Genomic DNA, 22,659 nt, shown 5'->3' on the forward strand with positions numbered 1-22,659 from the left:
ATAGCACAAGCACAACACCAGATGGAAGTACTTGCTTTATTGGTAGAGAGTGATGTGATTGTGGTGACACAGTATGCACCAGAAATGGCTTTGCTAGATTGCTGAATAACTAGAAGATGGCAGAGTATCTTTCAACTGGTTTCCTTCACCAACGCTACAGGCGACAGAAATGATAAAAAGGAACTACTAAGTAGACTAAGCAGGTTGGTAATAACTTCTGCAGCCTGCATAGCTTCTATGTGATGCATGTTGCATGTTGGTGACAACAGGCCCATCTAATAGAGCACAGAGGTGATGGAGGTACTACAAAACCTTGAAACATAAGTAGAATTCAGCCTGATCAATGCTTAAAAGTGTTTATATTAACCTGTCCAGAATAAACCACAGTGGTAATGGATCAACATATACACTACATTAGTGCTCAATTCAGATTATTTTCTGTAATACTATATTTCAAAATGTTTTTTTTGTTTTTTTTCCATTGACCCACTGCCCCTGCAAAAATCAAGTGTGAATACTAAAAAACACTGGTTCAATTGTGAAGGGCAAAAATAATATTTTAAACAGTTGAACGAACATGCAACCCTCACTGCGGGGAATAGACATACCAACAAAACACTGCCACCCCACCCCCCCCAAACAAATATCTTCTTTTTAAAGCGTGAATTCCCTTTAAGCTAGCCAACAGAGCTGCCCCCAATGGGACGCACAGGAGTTCAAAGCATGTTTCTGTGTCTTTTGAAGACAGGCTTTTACTTCCTCTTTCCCCCTCTTAGCAGTCTTTTAGTAGCAGACTTGAGCTGACACTGAGCACCACCTTTAGCTCCCCGAACCAGAAATTGATTCTTTTTAGGTTATTCCCATAGCTTGTTCAATTGAGTTTTATGTGTGCGTCAAAAAGTAAATCGGGTTGCTGCGATTTTTTACAGCCCTTTTTTAAACATTTAGGCATGCTACTAACATAAATAAATCTTGTTTTCATCCTCAAAATAAATCATGTTTAGTTGACAGCGTTCACAGCAGCGGCGCCGTTATGCGGAGGCAGAGAATGCAGGATATATGGAAACATGATGAAATATAGCCGGTGCTGCCAGTTATGGCGTATGCAGAAATCACATCTTTCTCTCAAATTCTAATCTACATATTAGCTTTGACTTTTTGACCTTTGTCTTTGAGCGTATTAGTCCAAAACCTTAGGAAGCCCTTCATTCAGCGGTGTTTGTTTTATGTGTTTTATTCCTGAGGATTCGCAGCGACTTTCTCACAGAATAGTAGGGCTTAGATGTGCAGTGTTCTTATCTAGTAAGATAACCCTGAACACTTAACCTTCACTGGATTAATGAGTTTATGGCTCTTGAATAGGAAGTTTTCATCTCTCCTAAAGTCCCTAAAAGTTCCCTGAGTCGTGAGCTGCAGTTTTAAAATAGATTTAAATAAAGATAAAGAGCACAGCACTTTTTTTTTTTTGGATATTCAGGCAATATGATGTGATTTTATCATAGCGTTGCCTCCATCTGCAGAGCCTCTGACACAAAACCGAGAAATAAAATGACAAAATGACAGCCGGCACTGTTTGGATTGCACCAGTTGGACCATTAAACAATAAACCTAGTGAAGATTCTGGAGCCGCACCAAGAGGTTTTACTTCTCTATATAACTATCCCATAACCACAACAAAACGGCAAAAGCGTGTGTCTGAGTGTCTCCCTGCCCGAGCGTGCATACATGTCTGCCTGTGTGTGTGTGTGTGTGTGTGTGTGTGTGTGTGTCTGTATGCGTGCACCAAACACATTTTTCCGTGCATAAACCTTGGCAGGTGTCCAGCTCCACTTGGACAGAGCTCAGTGTGAGAAAGGGAAAGACTTGTCTTGTCTTAGTGGTTAAATCCCCTCTGAGACGGCGAGTGAAACACGCTCCGAGAGTTTTATGTATTGTTACGAAGCTGCTTTTTTTATGGAGTTAAGCAGGGGTAAGCACCCCCAAAAGGCTTTCTCAATCGCCTTGCCAACAGGTATTATGATACAAAGGCTTAAGTTTGCTGTCAGACCATCAGGAGAAATGCTATGTCAACTGTTTGCAGAGGATTAGGCGATTGCCATTAAATTAAATTAGCCATACTACATTAGGATTGGTTGAACAAAACACTCAATAAATTAGATAAGAAATCTATCTGTCCATTTATAAGTTGCATGCATGCAAATTCAATTATTGGCACAGAATTACGTACATTTCAATTCCAATTATGCAAATGCAATTTTAAATTGGCTCTACATGAACTCATCTGAGCAGTTAATAGAGTAATAACTTTAAAAGAAGAGGAGAAGTTTTTTTAATAGAATATCTTTTCCTCATTCTTTCTGTGTATTCTACCTGTGTAGGGTTAGTATATATTGTTTTTGCGGGACATAAATATTAGACTGAAGCAGAGGATGATTTCTGCTTGAAGTAAACAACATCAGTCAACACAGTCTTGTCAGCACCACTCACATTTTCCCCAGAACTGACAGGAGTAGTTCAACCAAAAAATAAAAATGTTTTCTTATATACCCAGACAGGTTCGCACACTTCCATAATAGCCATTCTTCCAAAGTAATGAGTGGCCAATAGTTTGTTTTAACATGATGAAAGCTTATTGAAGCAAGGGATTGTGTGTTCTCTCATTATCTCCTTAATGTTATCCCTTAACTATGCTTCCAATTTTGAAATCCAACTTTAGTCTGATAATACAAATAAAGACTGACTCAAAAAAGTGGAAGGACAGGAGGAAAACCAACCTACGGTGTCTTATTTTACACTAGTTGGCTACTTAGCTCAACTTTCTTATTTTCAAGTTATGCTATGTTCTTATGTTGAAATGCAGGGCTGTGCAGAGACCTTTAGAGGGGCAGCAACATAATTTATAGCATAACCTGCTGAATTATAGCATCCCGTATTAAAACAGAATCTAACATGGAATACTACAACAAACCGTATCATACTATATCATTGTCCCCCACCCAGTATTTTCTTAGTATACAGAAATATATAAAGTGCCACAAAGCTTATAATCTGATACAGGAATACTAGAAAGACTGAACACTAAAAACATTCACAGATCTAAAAGTGTAGGTTCACATCAAGAAGTATTAATGCATGTAATGCACTCTTATCTATATGCATGACATACAAAATACAGTCTACAAAGCTGACATGTTAACCGCGTTAGTCTAGTGACTTTTAGTATTTAAAAAGACTTAATCCTAGTTAAATTAAGCGTATTACTCAATATACGACTCAGCTTAAGGACAAACAATGAAGAAATTCTCACAAGCAAGCAGCCAGACCTCCTGCACACTCATTCACAAATCACACAACATCAACAGGTGATTGAACAACTCAATTAAAAACTGGATCAATTCCAAATGAATCAGACTCTTTGCTTGAGTCCAGACAGCTCATTGTAACGTTAACTCTTCAACAGCTTCAGTGTCCAGCAAATTAATTACAGCACATTATATGATCTCTGCTGCATTCTTGTTAAGGAGATAACACGCCACAGTGAAACATTTCACCATCAGAGAAGAAATTAGCGACCAGACAGAGAGAGAGAGAGGCTGTATCTGACTCACGTTATCTGATGTCTTCTTTCTTTCATGGAGATGAAGTATCCACGTCATAACGTCCCCGCTGCATTTGTGGCTATTAGTCATCTTGTTTGTATGTTAACCAGTCTGATATTATTAGCAACGATGACAAGCAAGCTAACTCTCCCGTTTGTTTCATTTAAATTATGTTGTTAAATTTCTATTGTTGACGAGAGGAGCTCACTTCAGAGTAGCAGCACGCCACCTTAGTCCCGCCGCCGGTCCATCCTGGATACATCCATGCCTGGACAGCAGAAATCCTTCTTTGAGTTTAGCGATTTGACCATCGCCATCTTGGATTTGGCCGTTGCCATGTTTGATTTTTTGAGCCAGAAGTGACCATATTTGAACGAGAGGGCGGAGCTGACCATAGCGCTAGCTGTTAGCTTGGTTAGCACGGTGCATTTACAACCCATGGTTAACAGTGATAGTGATGGTGATAGTGCTAGTGCTAATGCTAATGTTAATTTTCGCTAGCGAAAAACAGGCCTAAAACCATTAAAACAAAATGTACTCGCCGGAAAAACTGATCATCCGATTCATTAACGGGTCTTTTATTACAACCAAACGCTGAACAAGACTTTTTTAGGCGACCACAATGTTACAATTACCTTAAGTGAACTGAAAACACACTAAACTAGCAGCAGCTACACGCAATGGTTACGTTACGTAACCAACGCTGTCGCCGTGGTTGCGACTTGTCAATCACAACGTAGCCACGCCCTAAAGCATACGCCGCTTTATTGTCTATTTTACTCTAAATAGGGCCATAATTTACAAAATGAACATCATGCTGTATTGAAGAAGACTTGAAACTGGCAATTGAGACCATAAACCCATTAGGAAACAATTTACTGAGGTAATAAATCAAGAGAGAAGTAGGGTCATTTTCTCATAGACTTCCATGGAATCGGACTTCTTTTTGCAGCTAGTGGAGTCGCCCCCTGCCGGTCTTTAGATAGAATGCAGGTTTTTGGCACTTCCGCATTGGCTTCATTTTGCAGCCCCGGAGGTTGTTTATCTCCTTGCATTGTCTGAAAACAGCCCGGGTCTGAAGACATCTACATGCCCGTGACAGAAGGCCTTCGATTGCGTCGTGGAGGCAGCTTTAATTGTTTTTGTTTTATGTCAGTTAAATCTTAAATTGCAAGTGTTTAATTTGTTTATTTATTCATTTACACTAAATATGTATTTATTTTATGTTTAAAGAGAAATACAGTATAAGCCTATCCTGTTGAAGACGAGAAGCTATGATTTCAAAGTGTACGATGCATGAATTTATTGAAAATTTTCGGGCCTACTGTTTTAATTTTCATCTAAAAATGATTCTAATCATAAATTATTTCATTTGTTAATTTATTCTTGTTTCGATTTATTTATTAGGTTTTATGTTTAAAGAAAAAAAAAGAAGTAGGCCTATTATGTTGAAGAGATGTCAGAATTTATATTAAACTGTTTCATTTGTTTATTCACTTACACATTGTTTTTAATGTTTAAAGTAATTTTTTTTTTTTTTTTAAATGGCTATAAGAGCTTGATTTAAACAGAAATACATGTGTGTTGCCTGTCTCATTATTCCATCAATTCCATATGGTAGCCCAGCAGTATATGTCCGCAATTCAAATAGGTCACAATTCAAATCTTGCATCATATGCAGCTGTCTTTCATTGATTTTTAAATGCTCAAAAATATGTTCCCATGACTCTGTTGCATTTGACTATGTTAATGTGGTTGAAATCATCACTGAAACTCATGCCAATGGATTTTCTGATTGCCAGATATGAAAAAAAGGAACAAATAGTCGAATCTTTGTATTGAAAAGCAAAATCTGATTTGACTGGCAAAATTCTGAGTCGGGTACAGCACTAGTAGTTGATGACATGGCAATCTGTGTTTTGGACTTCAAAGCGTTGAAGTAAAAGCTTACAAGGAGTGTGTGCAAATAGCAGCACTCTACCAGCACATTCCTGGTAGGAGGGACTTGTGTCTGGGGAAAATTCAAAAGCTGGTGAAGTAAATATTCAACATGTTGTTTAGTGTCATACCACTTATGACACACTTTATAACACAGTTATGCTGCACAAGAAGTTTGGAGCTATTTAACCATCATTTTCTGGACTTTTAAACAATATGTCTCTAGAGGTGGGTAGAGCAGGTAGAGCACAAAAAGTCATTTAAAGAAAAAGGGTGTTTATTAAGAAATAAATAGCCTTACAGACACCTGGGCAGGTGTAAAAGGTTTAAATTTCAGGCTCTGTGTGTGTGTTTAAAAGAGAGAGAACACAGGTGTTCAGCAGGGAGTCGTTGCTGTTAAGGATGCTCTTTGAAGGTTAACCCTGACTAAAGGAGAGGCTAAAGCATAGAGGGATTTGAAACAAACAATCACACCAGGAAACACTCCTATTTAACACCGGGCGAATGGGGGGCATCAGCACCTTCGTGGTTTGAAGAGCAAGCCTGTGATCAAAATGTCACCAGTCCAAATTTTCAGAGCAGCTGGTAGCATGTGGTTTGAAAGGACACGATGTCCCATAATATCAAAATCAAAAGGATCATCGCTCGACAGATTTAATCGTCCTAGTGTAAATGTTCTCTTTTACGCCACACATTTAATCACAGGTCTCACAAAAGTAATTGAACCTCCCAGTAACTCTGGACGATGCCAACAGGTTATTAACAGGTGTGATAACTGTGTGTTATTAACAGGTGTGATCGTTGGTGTGTTCACAAACACCAGTCCGGCCTCCTTGTGTACACATGCAAATAACAAAAGCGTCACCTAAATTAGAAGTCTCACTGTTTTACAGCAGAATTTCCAAACTGGTCTTTTATGTATTTTTTCCTGGGCCTGAGCAAACCTTATGGTTTTTGCAATGACATCATATTATGTTGTCTTTGTTGTATTGTGATTGACAGTCTTGCAGCTGGGACGAAGCTATCCTGAAAAGAAGTGCAATAAACTATAAATAATTACAAATAGAAACACCAGAGTGAACTTAATGTGACACAGTAGATATCCTATCAAAGATATTTATATCTAAGAACTGATATCTGGTAACTGTTGTGTGTATTCTCTGCTTGTGTGTGCGTTTTTTCTTTGATATCTGTCCTTCTTTAAAGTTTTCTGTCTATTATCCCACATGTGTGTGCATCTTCCTGCATTCATACTGCAATTGATCTGCGTCTCATTTTGCCTCCTCTCCTCTTTTCTCTCCACCTCTGCTTTACTCATCAGTTTACCTCCTCTTCTCACACCGCCCGGTGTGAAACTAATAGTACAGATTGTAATTAATTACGCGAGGTCATATGAAGCCGCTCAGCGCGCTCCTGACACTGTAATTTTTTAAAATTCGATTCGCAGTCACTGTTGTGAGATTCTCCACATCAGTCGTTGACACCAGGGATGGCTGCTTGTACTTTGTATCTCTGGCTTGAATATTGGCTCATTTATCCAACTAAGAAAACAAATCAACACGCTGCAGCAGACGGAGTTGTTTGTTAGTTTTGCTAATGTTTCCCTACAGACAGGTTAAGACTGCATGAGGTAATTTAATGAGTTGACAAGGCACCTATTTATGAGCTCTTAATATTTTGTAATGTAAAAATACTGCAGAAAAGATAATGATTCATCACCAGTTCCACAAACCATAAAAAGTATAAGGTCAGCCCAGAAAATGGACTTTACTGGAATGACTGGAAGACATTGGAAACAGTTTTTGTTTCCACATGTTCCTCTTGGTGCTTCCTGACAGACCAGAACATATCAACGCTTTTCTAAATGTCATCCTAATTATCATGGACGGCGTGCTGAAATATCAAAAATATACCAAAATACCAAAGCCTCGAGGTTTTTCCTCATCGTGTAACCCCTCAAAGTCTATCTTCCGCTCTCAGAGCCACATCATAGCTGGAGAGAAGTCAACAGGAAGTCAGGCTGAGAGAGTGTTTGTGATTCACTGTGACTCACATCTGACTGACAGACAGACTGACAGTGGTGAAAACTTTGCTGACTTCAAAGAATAACTACTTCTATGCCTACTACTTCTAGTATTACCATTACTACGACATCCATTACTAATAGGCTTGTTAAGAAACTAATGCTACCTGCATTATAAGGCTTTTCTTTCATCTGTTCATCATCCATTTCTATATTGACAATTTTGTTGTAGCCCCTGATACCGAGTTAGAAAATGACAGAGAGAGGGAAAAAAAGCACACAAGGAAGAGAGAGCAGGCAAGCATAAAAACTTAAACAGAAACTTACATTTATTTGCTCAGTATTTCATTTGGGTTACTTACTAAATTAAATACATTTTAGTAATACTGAGTTACTGTCCTCACATAGATTTTATGTACTGCTGAACACTGAAAGGTGACGATACGTACATGAGGTCTCATGTACTTATGACTAATTCCAAATCAGTGGCCTATACTGTTGTTGGGGATGTGACAGGGAGGGATGATGAAAACGGCAGCACAGACTGTATCAAATTCAAGTTAATTACCACAGAAATAGCCTATAATAACTTATAAAGATACACATTTATTACTCATCTCTTTTTGCCAAATACCACCAAATGTGCCAAGGCCCAGGGGTTGGATACCTCTACCCTAACCGACTAATCCTACATGTCCACGGTTCCTCCCTACAGGTGTTTTCACTTAATCCTCCTGATTAGACCTCCTCTCAGGACACTGTGTACGGACTGTAGCTGATTAATACTTTCCTAAAGCTTTGCTTATGCTAGCACTACAAGCTCACACAGAGGCTTTTTTGTCCGTAGCAGTTTTCTCTAAACACCGGGGGGCTCTACTGAAAAAATTATCACATGAAACAGCAAGACATTTGTTCACCATTCATTATACAGTCCAATATAATCTGTTGGCCATTTTATACTGTAGTGTTGTTTGAATGCCTAGTGAGAATTATGACATCCTATATAGTGGACTCAACTGACTGGTAGTGTACAATCGATTATCTGGGAGTCAACTACCATCATGCACTGTACATAATGAGTTAGGTAGTGTCAAATTCATTTTTACAAGCCATATATGATTTCAGACACAGCCAACAGATGCACTTAACCTTTTTCACAGCATCATAAATAGCACAGGTAGAATAAATAACATCAGGAACAACTGCGTTACATTTAGGTAAGCCAGTTCCAGGATCCTGGTACATTACATGCTGGCTCACTGACATAGCTTACTGGGACAATTAATGAAAACGATGTTGTTAACATTATTAGTAACACATGTCTATTTCCAGCATGACTCCCAATTAAACCTGACCGAAAAAACTAACTAAAAACACCTGTGTAGGTGTGGGAGGCCTTTAGACAACTACCTACCAACCAAATCTTAGGTTATTAATGTTTTCTGATGCTTTACAAGGTTTGTTTACATCATTAATGTTTGCCAGGGCTACATTTTGAAACTCTTCAATTATGTATGAATCTAATTTAAGATTAACTTGTTGAAAAATTACAGAATGCACCTTTATTTTTTTTAAAAAGGGAGGGCTGTCAGTTCCATAAAAAGAATAATTAATCCCCCAACTAAAATTTGGCTCTTTCTTTATCTATAGTACTGTTGTACATAGTATGAATGGTCAGTGAGGGAATAATATGTGATTTTTTGGACCCCAGACTGCAACACTTTGATTTTGCTACATGAAATGTTTGTAAAAACCTGATTTTAGGCTTCTTTTTGGGGGGCGGGTTGTATCAAGATAGCCTCATTAAACATAATAGTGCAGGAGAGGGCTGTGATGGAAGTGCAGGTGTTGGGTTCTTCTACATACTTGAAATGAGCAGATAATGACTGAATTGTTTAATCTATTCCTTTTTAAACATTTACTACCAATGATATAGCTCTGGACCATATAATAGTATATTGTCCTAATAAAAATAATATGAATGCACATAAAATAATAGCACTGTGTAACTGACTGCACTGCACACTTATATGCACCACCTATAAGCACTACAGCTGACCTTCCCTCCGACTGTAGAGGCAGGAAGACAAACGGTTTGGACTGTAATGGCTTCTGTTGGATTCACTAATGACAAAACTGGCCTTTTCACTGGATGCGCATCCTTTACTGTACACAAGACGCTCTGAATAAACACACATACACACAGAAGGTTTCAGCTATTTTAAATAAAGAGAGGGAGAGAAAGTAATAAAGGAGAGGAATAGCTGAGTCACAGATCTGCTCCATTAACTAATAGTGTGCATGTCCCCCCCACCCTCCAATGTCCAGTACTAAGAAAGAAATGTGCAAATGAAAGGAAGAGTGAACGATGCTAATCAATACTTTAAGGTCCTTGCCACACCTGTACTTTACTTTATCCATCTCTGCCTGCCTTTTACTCCCTCTCTCTTTTAGTTCCATTCACTTTTCTCCCCTTTCTGTTCACCCCCACCTTCCCTCAAGCGCTCCATTACCGCGGCTTCACACACACAAAAATAATTTGGGGTAGAGGACAGAGAGAGAGAGAGAGAGAGAGAGGCAGGGAGATGAAAAGGGTGAAAAAGTAAAAGAGAAGAAAAAAAGACAGAGGGTTGAGGACTAAGAGGAGTAATAAGTTTGGTGGAGAAGAGATAGAGCGGGAGGGTGTGAAAGAGAGAGATAGCGACAGAGGGAGGGGGGAAGAGGTGATGAAATAGCGAGACAGAGAAGAAAAGGAACCCTGGAGAGAAAGAGAGGGAGATGAAGGGATGCGGGGTGTGGAGGTGAAGTTGGATCCAGGGGTGGAAGAGATAAAATGAGGGTTTGATGGAGGGAGGTGAGAGGTCGCGCTCTCCTCTCTTCTGTCAGGGATGTGATTATTCCAAAATACACATCTCTATCTCTCTCTCTCTCTGCGCATCACTCACTCATCCCATCTCTTTCGCTCTCCCGGCGTGTTTTTTGTCCTCACTGATCCCCCACCCCCCCCTTTTATCCCCGTCTTTCCTTTCTCTCTTACTCCCTCTATCACTCATCCCTCTCTTCCCTGTGTCCTCCCTCCCCTCACTCTTTTCTCTCACTCATCCTCTATACATAATTCAAGCTGAGATTCCAGCATGACGGGCGTGGCCATTAAAAATACATGGGGACGCTGCGCCGAGGCCGTTTAGTGCTGCCTTACCTCGGAAAAGAAGCGCCACTGGCTAGGGCAGCGAGGGCAGAGAGAGGGATGGGAAAGGGGGAAGGAAGAGGGAGGATGGGTGGTGAGATGAAGTAGCCGGGGCGAAAGAGTAAAAGCCAGGGAGGATGAGAAGAGAGGGGGGAAGGGGGAAAAGGTGGGAAAAGGGAGGAAATAAAGAACAAACAAAGTATAGGTATGGTTAACTTCCCATTCACTTCAGTTGAAGCTCCAGCATGTGGTCTGTGGTTCAGTGAGATCTCCAGCTCAGGTCGGAGTTACAGTTACCGTTCTATTGTGAATTACACAACCAAACTACAATTTGCAGCATCGTTCTCACGGACTGTTAAGAATCATCTTCTCAGTATTTATTTATTACCCACATTAACTTACAGTGATATATGTAAACTGGTATCTTTCTTATCCAATCACGTCAAGAAAAACTGAATTAAATGTCCCAGAATATAACATTAATTAGCTAATCATAATGCAACAATATATTCTCCATGATGTGCGGTCCTAAAAGGCAGTTAATGCAGTATAATGTCCTGCAGAGAGTTCATATCAGCACCCACAAAATGTTTCACATTGGTTTTACAAACCACGACACGTGTCCTCATTGTTCAAACTCAGCTAATGGCTACTTTCTCACTTTCTGGCTCCAGTTCATTCCTCTTTGTTGGAGTTCATGAAAATCATCCCCTCCATCTTTCTTCTGTGTGACCTCTCCGCACTTCTAAATCACAAAACAGCTCAAGAGGAGAGGAGAAGAGAGGAGAGGAGAGGAGAGGAGAGGAGAGGAGAGGAGAGGAGAGGAGAGGAGAGGAGAGGAGAGAGTGAAGGAGAGAAAGGGAGACTATTCCTGGCAGGCAATGAATATGGATTAAGGGAAAATAAGAAAGAATTTTTTTTTTCTGTCTCTCTCCTCCTTGACCTCAAGCTTAGGGGGGTAATTGGCAAAACCCTGCAAGTAATGCACTCTCTCTCTCTCTGTCCCCCCACCCCTTCATCCCCCCTCTCTCTCTCTCTCTCTCTCTCTCATACACACAAACACGCATACGTCCAACCCTGTGTAAACAAATTTCACACAGAAATAAAACACAGACAACATAAAAAACACCATTATCCCATAAATAAGCTCCCATTTCCAATTTCATTCTCTGTCAATCAATAAATCAATGGTGTCAATCACAGCCATTTGAATAGACAAACAGATAGAGGGGGTAGAAATACTGTGTGTGTGAGAGAGAGAGAATGAGAAAGGGAAAAATTGTCATATCCAGCATATGTCATGTTCTATATAAATCTCCAAAGGAGGACATCTATTTTAAAACACGAACACTGATACGCACACACACCCAGGCGTACACGCATCCTGTCAATGCCCCCTCACAAGATATTGTTGTTTTTTTTTTCTCGCAGGGAGACCCTGGCTTTCTGCTAATGTTCTTTCCGTGTCTTCTCGCCTGTCTTTCATAAATAATATGCCGCTGCTATTAACATGGTCAGAAAAGGCTACAGGAGATGGCGAGCAAGAGAAGAAGAAAGCATCACAAGAAGAAAGATAGATTGAGGCACGCCAAGAGCAGGAAAGCAGGGATGTGGAAACGCCAAACACTTAACCTCTTTTTCCTCCTTCCTCCCACCTGTTCTCTCTGATCTAATGTAACATCGCTGCAAGATGTAAAAACACCCTCCTGCAACCCGTCTTTCTCCCTCGAGTCTCCCGCTGCTCTTCTACTGAACTCTTTTACTCTGACAATTACTGTTTTACTGCCTCCCCCTCTCTTTATCTATGGTCTTTACTGCACTCCGTCTTTCTGTCTGGTCATCTTTACTGCCTGTCTTCCTGCTCTTTTAGCCACCCCCGAGTCTCAATTCCTCTTCTTATCTGTCCTACTTTCGCTCATCCTGCTACTTTATTATTGGAATATGTTTTCAAATCTTGTTTTAACTTCCCTAAGTCGTCCCCAGCCTCGACATTGGAAATGCTGCTTGAAAGATAAATCAGATTTAATGAGGTGCTTTTTTTCCCCCTCAATTCTAAATATTAAAAATGAATTCAAATGCATTCCCCCCCTCCCCATGTGCCAGTAACAGACTTGAGAAGTAATCCATGTGTCATTCAATTTTAAAGACCTCATGCTGTATTCTTTAGTTTTACACTGTGATACAGATTACACTGCATTTAAATCTCTATATATTCCCTTTTAAAATGTATCAAAACCTACTTAACAGCTAAGAGAGTTTGAACTTTAATAATGAACATGGTCCCCACCCGTGTCGCTCCACAGTACAGTGCTGAACTTATCACCAAAGTGCTCATTCTGTCACTTACAGTGGCAACCCATCCTTCGTACACAAAGCAATAAGATCATTTAGCAACCGCACAGATCAATAACAGTGACACCAGCGAGGAACCAATCCGATTATTTGTAAGAGTAGAAGCAAATCAAGAAGCAGCTCTACAGCACAGAGTCCTAACAAATGCTGTAACGAACAACAAGAACATTTTTTTTTTTTTTTAACTAACAGACACATCTAGCAGACACAGTAGTGAGTCAATACTCCTGGACTGTTGGTAATAGATTCAACCGAACCTCTTTTTCCTGTTTCAAACACCAAATTTCACACCTGTGGAGTGTGTATCTGTTAAGGCTGTTCTAACAGGACTGAAAGATGACCCAAATAGTTTTGCCACATGTAACACACAGCGCTCTCACTGTGCAAATACGACACACGCTCCTTACTTACAGCGTGACATAATTGTGAGTTGGTGTCTCACTGTCACTCTCTGACGGTCAAATGTAACAAAATAGAGCCAAAATACAGGAAACACACATGTAGACTAATAGTCACACACTTGTTAGCCACATAGATCTCACCAGCTGTGTTTTATTATTGGATTCCCTTCCAGTGGCGGTTCTGGTGTAATTTAAACCACAGGGGTCAGACTGGGGCCAGCGGTTGTTTTAGCAGGACCGGTTAACTTACTGAAACTAAGTGCTCATTTTAGCCGTGGCATGGTTCAACAGCCAAGTCACAGAAATAAGGCATTAAGTAGGACAAAGGGTCATTTTACCAGCAAATTCAGGTTTGTAATACCATTTCACTGCAGAGGAATACTCCAACGTTCATAACACTCAATTAGTAACCTGAAGGATGACATTTAGACGACTGATTAAAAAAATCCCTGAAAAAATGCATGACTGTGTCTAACCTTTAGCATACAAAAATATCCTGTACTACAAAGCCTTTACACCAACACAGGTACAGATCAGAATTAAATACTAAAAACAATCACAAATTTGATTTAGAAAGTATTAATGCATGTAAAGTAGAGCTGAAACAAGTAATTTTTAGGCAATAAGTTAATCAATTTATCATTTTCCAAGCTTAATTCCAGCTTGTTCATCATGAGGACATGTTGATTGACTTCCTTGAGTTTAGGAATGTAAGTCAGACAAAAGTTTGGTCTTCAAGAAATTGTTTAGAAATCAACTAGCAGATGAATTGATCATGAAAATAATCATTTGTCGCAGCCCTACATAATACGTGCATAAAATACATGACTTTAACACTCGTTTCAATAAGCTTCAGCAGCTCCAGCATTTTAGTAATTAATTTAAGCTAATGACTGTTTGTACAACTCAGCTTGAAAACATCACAAGAATACAGAAATTCTTACAAGCGTGTAGCAGACCTTATGCACACATAAACAGGTGACTGAACTGCTGTAGAAATGCACAACTGCTGTCTCTGAAACTGTCTATGTAGACTCCACACAGTTTCAATCCAAGTACTGTATGTATAACGCCTTTAACAGCAGCAGCTACACAGCTATGAAAAGACATTTAACCATCATGACAGAAACCAGCAAGCAAAGACATAGATGCAGACAGACGGGGGGGTTGTATTTGACGTCGAAGCCCATATCCTTCCTCTCATTGACGTGAAATGGTTCATATCCAACAATATCCAGCAGCGACCCGCAGTTAATGTTGTGGTAATCTTGTATGTCCCTCGACAGACTTCTGTAGCTGCCAACTAAAACTGGTCCAACAACAACAAAGTAACAGGAAAACTAACATTAGCTATTTTTTTTATCTTTTACATTTAAATGGTGTTGACTTTATTTTTGTGCATTTTGAGGCCAGATTGGCTTCACAATTCACTCATATGTTTCTTTTCCAGTTAGCTGTCCGTCCACAGTTTTGAATAAAGCATTGACATTGACCTCATTTGATGGTGTAATACTAACTTCTCAATCAGCGTCACCATTTGAGGAATCTCGATAAAAAGTGAAGAATAATAACTGAATGAATGTTAAAATAAAAATAGCTGTGATAGCTATGTTTTTATTCACTGACAGAGTCTTTGCTTCCTGTGAGAGAACGTCATTTTAAGTGCCACAATTGTCACAGTTCCCTTGAATACATAAGTTCAATAAAGCCTGCAATGAGCTTTATTCACAGGGCAGCAACCGTTTACTAACAACAGGCGTCGCAGTGGTGAATTTCTCATATTTGGAATGAAACTCCTCAGTTCTAGAAAGCGGTTTCCACCCTGCGAGTCTTCCCTCAATCTCATTTTCTTTCCTTGTCGAGCTCATTTATTTCAAATGAGAGAATCCATTACAGCGGCATCATCCCAACGCAGACACACTGTCTTCCGAAGTGAAGTGGTGAAATCATGCGTGCTGAAAACATTTCATCAGGGAGCCAAAGTTACAACAGAAATTCGTGTTGTAATGACGAGCCAAGTCTCATCCTGGTGTTTGAACCACGTATCCTTTCACAGACCCAGGTGCACTGTCTGCACCGTGATTAAGTCCTTAATATACATGCAAGTGTAGCGTTAAGATTATGACATATAAGCAGCACACAAATGGAAGGTACTGACAAATATCATGGATGTTTTTTTTCCTTTTTTTGCAGTCCATAACTCTACACAAAACTCTACATTTTTTATACTGTTCCTTCTGCAGGCAATATATGTTTTCACACTTTATCATATGGGGGACATTGTGTCTCGCCAAACCGAGGTGTGACTAATAGCACTAATAAAGTCTGGGTTCTGGTATTGTGTGTGCTGGCTCCACTCACACGGCTTCCTGGCAATGCTACCTAAATTACCAAAGGGTGTTGGCTCAGTGGAAGCATTGGCAACTCACAGAAAAACCCAAAGCCCCCCCAGGGCTTAGTGCAGCCCTTTATGTGTAGAGTTATGCTCGTGTTCACATAGGTTTTTCTTCCACTCCAAAGAAAACATGCATGTTAGGTATTAGGAGTACTCCTGCCTGGAGTTGAACCCCCAGGCGCTGAACTGTGGCTGCCAACTGCTCCTTAATATTTAGGGTGGATCAAGTAAACAGGGAGGAACCAGCCTGTCTTACAGTGGACATTTTGACTTGTAACTAACCATTAAGATGTTCCATGCACCCATTAAAAATGTCATCAGTCACACTTGTGTTTGACCTATAAAGTATAACATGACATTTGTGTGACAGAGTCATCATTTAACATTATTAGTTACACCTGTAAGTTTCTGCTATAGGAAAAGGTCTGCACTGTCCAGCTGTGATGTGATGTGTGAAACCGTTACCTGTGTGTATTGGCTTCACTTGTCCCTTATCTGGGGGCTTCCATTCAGGCACAAACCTGATGAAAGGAAGCGGTGAGATAGAATCTCATTCCACTTTACAGTAATGTACTCTATACAATGCTCTCCTTCTCTTCATACACACACATACACACGTGCAGATAATGCTCACACCGGCCTCTATCTCTTTTTTTACTCTCTCCATCTCTCTCAAACTCACACACACGTTCATTCAATTAATGCATTTCAGGACAAGCCTCTCTTCCAAGTACGCACACATTCATGGTCAAGTGGGCACAAATAAATCTACACATTAACACGTACAGTCAGCAGTTTCATTAAACACCATTGTAATGACCTCATGTTTCTCATCAGAAAACTCGATTAAACTTTAAATTGAATTCCTATCACATCACATAATGTATGTGTGTATGTATGTTGCGACCGTGTGTGTGAATGTGTGGTAGATTTTGAACTTGAGGTTCATCATTTTTGGTTTTTACACTTTTTCTCTGGTAAATATCCCAAATCTTTCAAAGAAGCAGATCAATTTAGACCAATTTACACTTTTTTATCTTATATATCATGCACCCAAGAGTTTCCTGCTGCAGGAAGATCAGTTATACTGAAGTAATGTTCAGCTTTACGTTCACATATTTTACCGGTTAATACCTGTAAAAACTGGTTACTGTTGCTATTTTATGTGTCCTGCTTGTTATTTTCATACCCGGTTCAAAGGATTTGCACTACACAGCTGCTAACAAATCCAATTAAGTCGGCATTCACACATTACATATGGCTCTTGTAAATGAATCATCTCCAGGCAACACTCAACAAATGAAAGTAATAAATAATTTCAGAAGGACAATTAAGTCTCCCTTCATTAACCATTTGCTCATTAAGTCTGCCTTCGTTAGTTGAGGTTGGATGATCGTGTCCTGCGCGTCTGTGGCGGCCGTGATATTTCCCTGCTGCAGACGATTTGGAGTGAAGCAATGCAACACACGAGGCGCGCTCAGTCACAAACAAGGAGTGCTGGCACGCGCAAGTCGGCACAAAATGGAGACCCACTCATGTCCTAATGAGTTTTCCTACTTGCTGTTCAGTGTGCTCTGTGGCTTCATTATCATCCCCCTCTTAATGCATAATGCCTCCATGAAAGAAATCAACGCCACATCATTATAGTCTAGAGGATGCCACGGTCTCTCCTGCTCGCTTTGTCTTTTTTAGCTTTTTCGCCTTTTTTTTTTTTTATCTTTCTCTTGTGCCTTTATCCTTCTGTCTTTCTCCTTCTGTGTCATTGTCCTGTCGTCTTTATTTCTGACCCCCGGACTCTTATTAAATCCCTTCTCTTTTACTCTGTTGCTTTGCCTCTTTCTCTTCTATTCTATGCAGCTTCTATTTCTTTTCTCGCAATGCAATGTCTCCTTCACACAGTTTCTCCTCTCTGCTGTTTCTCCTGTCATTATTCCATCAAACAGTCTGCAGGATTAGGACAGGACTATAGCCCAAACTCTGCCTGACCTTGAGGATAATAGCAAATCCGTCACAATCGCGTCTGAATTGGCGTCTGAATAAAAAGCACAGCATATCCTCTTAATTGTATGTTGATGCAGCTGTTGTCATCCTTGTGAAGCTTAAATGCCAAATTAATTTGTAATTCAGAGGATGTTCCTGCGCCGGAAAAACAGTTTGTTCTAGTATGGCTTTTTTTTTTTTTTTAAAATGGCTTCTCACATTTCTCAGCACAACAGTCAATCCAACATCTGAAATGCACTAATACAACCAAAACACATCATATACGTCTCAGGGTCAGCTCTTGTGCTATAACATTTGTCTTCCAACAAGAAAACTCATAACACAATGACCTAAAAACACCACCAACCAATAGTATTGCTAAGTTCACATCACATCTCATATCCTCTGTTGCAATACACGTAGAGAAGAATCATTTTGCATGCCAGATACATCCCTGGCAATACATTTCCTGCACATATGTCCTGGAGTCCAGCATTCATTGCATCCAGAAGAGACCACAGATCATGTAGACATTGGTTATACCGTTTGACACATATTTCTCTATACTCAGTTCACTTTTTCACAATGGTACACATAGCTCTCTTTACCAAAAATGCAGTTCGACACAACAGTTCATCTCACATCTGAAATGCTGTGTTTTTGGAAAGTGCACAAAATGAAGCTAGAGTAATTCCAGTTATGCAAAACACACATGTGTGTATACCATACTATAAACTACTGTAAACAGTTTGCGATCATGTGACTGGTGGTCATAAACTTTCCACCTCCATGAGGAGAAGAGTTCCTCTGTGGGGTTGAGGAATGGAGGATGAGGCAGAAGGAAAAGTGAGAGCATCCCGGGATGAGAACAGTGAAACTCGTTATCCCACACGTTTACAACATGTTCTGGATTCACCTCATCTGACCCCTCTCCAAGTCTTTCACAGAGGTCATCAAGGAATGAAATGAGGCGCTGAGTGTTGTATGTCCCAATTCGGAGTTCATGCATTATCTTCTCCTTTTTTTTTTTTTTTAGATGTAGCAGAGTGCAGCAAATTGCAGTCTCTTTTTATAGAACATGTTCTTTTACAGCTTTTAAAATAATATGTAAACATGCAAAATGGACTGTAAAAACGCAGCGTTTTGGTGGTGGTTGTGTTTGAGTGTGAAAAGAGTGCATGAAATGTATGCATTGAATGCATTTTGTGTCAAAGCAATCAAAAATTATCCACGCAGTCAGCACAATGTTTATTCTACATTGTGCCGACTGTGTTAAGAAAAAAATGAGCTCAGTATAGAGAAATTCATGTGAACAATTGTAAAAAAAACAACAAAAAAAGCCTGTAAGTGCGTAAAAAGCCGCAGTCCACTGTATGTTCCAAGGGTTTGAGCAAACATTTGCTCTTGCTAATTTGCTTAACAGTAAAGTGTGTGATTTTACTTGCATGGGCACGTGTGCGCTCTGTTTGAAGACATGCCGTGTACACATGAAAGAAAGATTCATACATCTATGTACTGTGCAGACTACAGTCTAACTAAGTGCCTCCTGGGAGTTGGGATGTTCATGTCACACAATGTATGGTGCAGAAATCCACCAGAAACAACAGAGAGAGACATCCCCGGGGAAGCAATCACGGCGGCGGTAATACACAGGCAGATGAATATATCACATAGGCAGAGGAGAGGAGAGGAGAGGAGAGGAGAGGAGAGGAGAGGAGAGGAGAGGAGAGGAGAGGAGAGGAGAGGAGAGGAGGCTGAATTATGGAAGCAATTGGGAAGGCTCGACCACGGCTGCTCTTCCTCATACATGTGCATGCATACGTCTATCCACACATATACGCATATGTAAGATGCACTTTACTGACATCCTAAACCTTGAGTTATGGTGAACACACAGCTCAAGCGGCAGCTCGAGCACAGCTGGACATATGTGAGACAGTGTGAGAAGGAGCGTGGGAAAGACTTCTGCTTCTGACCTTGGCCTTGGAACACACAACTTCATAAAAACCACCAGCGGAGACACAGATAATAAGTTGTCTCCTCAAAGGAAACAAGAGGGTGTGTGTGTGTGAGTGTGTGTGAGTGTGTGAGTGTGTGTTTGAAAGCCTCAAGCGGAATCAAGTGGAACTGAAGCTGATTGAATGAAGGGGAGAGACTCCAGTGTGTGTGTATGTGTGTGTGTGTGCATAATAGCAGTGTTTCCTAAATTCCCTGAGGCAAAGTCATTCCATTTGCGCTCAACGGGGGACAGCCACCACTTATCAATTTATGAATTGAATTTCATTTTTGGCTTCCGACACACAGCATGCGGGTGTCACTGGGTGAAAGGCGCCTTTCACTTCATTGTACGACAGTGAGGACTTCCTGGGAACGGCGCAGACAAAAGACACACACACACACACACACACAATCCATTAGCGATAGCACTGATGTGAAGGCAGCTATCACCTCTTTTCTATTAAAAAAAAAAAAGAGTTCAGTTTTTATTAGTGCCTGCAATTGATAGAGTTAACTTACAGGTCTGGTATCTATATGTGTTATTAGGTTTTCCAGTGCAAAGATGAGATTGTAGCTGTAGCCAAGGTTTGCCTCAAGGTGGTTTAAGAGGTGATCAAAAGTCTCAGGGGCTCACCGATCCATAATGTCGCTGTAATTACCGACCATGAACAAACACAATCAATATTCAAGGGTGAAACAGTTACTCTTTCAGGAAGAGTGGTTAAAGAGATGAATACAGACAAAATATAAAAAAAGACAACATGTTAGCGATGGCAAGGATGTTTCAGATAAAGTATGTGCTCTCCATGTTGAACTTGCAATCTGTGAAACTCCCAGGCATGACCTACCCGCTCTTCCTCCTATGAATCCACAGCATCCTCATTAATTAAATTCCCCATAGATCCAAGGAGCAATGCACACTGAAAACACAATGTTTGACTATGAACTCATTAGACAGTGTTGCAGCTGCTGTATCACACATCCTGAAACAGCTGCAGCGATGACTATTTAAAGGATAATTCTGTTTATTAGCACTTGAGACATATTTTAGTAGTTTAAGCCGTCGTCAACATCAGCAAACAAACAAAACAAGGAAGCATGAATCGCAAAAAGCTAGATGATCATTACAGGTTTTAAACAAGCCTAAAGTTAGCAAAACTTATGTGGAAGAAAACACATATGTGAACAGTAAAATGAGCAGTGAGGGATTATTTTGGGTGCCTTTTCTTATGGTTTTACCATTTGTACTATCTTTTTAGCCCCTGACCATGTAAAACAAAGCTACAGTATGTCTACTCGCCTTTTTTCCTTTTTTTTATTTGAATATTTAAAAAAAAAAACTGAAAACCTTAAATTATTCAGTAATTCACACATAAAAGCAGAGATCAGAGGCAAGTCTGGACCCCTCAGATATATCTTCTGACCCGACGAACCGCTACATTATCTGGCTAAACTGTTGGTTTGTCTACAACCTCTGCGAGCGTATGACCCCTCATTTCTTGCTCCGTCAGACTCAGTGGTGAAATTGACAGTTTTACTGCGTTTAGATGACAGCCATTTTTTGCTCTATTCTTTTTATATACAAAACTCCTTTGGAATTTCCTCTGAAATATGCTGCCGCCGCGGCTCGCTTTCCACCCACGAGGATTAACAAAGTTTCATCTTATTATATCTTATGTCATCCCCTCTGTCCTCTCCGTATCACTCCACAAAGCAGAGACGGTTTAAAGATAATCTTCAAAAGAGGAGCCGGTGACAAAAGAAATACCAACAACTTTTGTTCGACTCGATTTCTCTCAGCTGTGATTGTCAGCACAAGGCTCCTTCCACGGCTGAGCACGAGGAGGGAACATATCAATAAATAAAAATAGCGGCTGTTTTCTTCAGGATTTGGATGTGGAATTTTCACACAATCTGTTGTTTGAATCTCTTTTGTCTGCTGCTAGATTAAAAGACACACACACACACACACACACACACACACACACACACACACATACACAAACACACCCCTCTCTTGGCTGTATTTGCTTTCTGAGCCCCTTGTGTTGAGTGGGCGACTGGCTGTGACTGCCACTGTCAGATTAGCCTGTTTAAAAAAGACATATGTTTATAGCAGTGTGTGTGTGTGTGTGTGTGTGTGTATGTGTGTGTGTGTGTACATGTGTATCCTCCATACTATTTTCAGACTGTGACGCATGCTGCATTATTCATGTTAAACCATGCAGAGAAAGATACCGTCTTGTGTCATATAATACCACCGCCACAGGCCTCTGGTTGATATCATCACACACACACACACATACCTACACATACACACACACACACATACACTAAATACTTAAGACTCACGTACACACACACACACACAAACAATTGTTGGAAAACTTACCCAAACATACAGTATATCGGTGAACGCGCGCAAGATTCACTCCCACACTGACATGCAATCCACACACATGTAGACACATGTGCAAACGGTGTGTGTGTGTGTACACAACACACTAAATCGTATTAGGCAAATGAGAACGAGGCAGCGCGGAGCCAGAAAGGCGCTCTGTTCGAGTGCTGTTGCTGTGACAGATCCTGGCATAAATCATGTTTAGTTGTTGTTGTTTAATATGCAAATCTTCCATTCAAAGCGCAAGCTAGTTGTTAACAAGTGCGTTCAAACACACACACACACACACACACACACATGCACAAACTCCCATATGCTCTCATGCACACACATAGGGTATAGATTTCTGAACAGAGGGAGGCACAGAATGTGTGGCCACAAAGAC

General features: G+C 40.2%; 1 protein-coding gene across 6 annotated transcripts in view; it reads right to left on the bottom strand.

Moving 5' to 3' along the window:
- The window catches only part of grm8a (glutamate receptor, metabotropic 8a), a 304,192-nt gene that overhangs the window by 273,388 nt on the left and 8,145 nt on the right, over window positions 1-22,659 (bottom strand). The gene's annotated exons all lie outside the window — the stretch shown is intronic.

The sequence above is a fragment of the Thunnus albacares genome, chromosome 23 (assembly GCF_914725855.1).
Source record: "Thunnus albacares chromosome 23, fThuAlb1.1, whole genome shotgun sequence".
Taxonomy (NCBI): Eukaryota; Metazoa; Chordata; class Actinopteri; order Scombriformes; family Scombridae; genus Thunnus; species Thunnus albacares.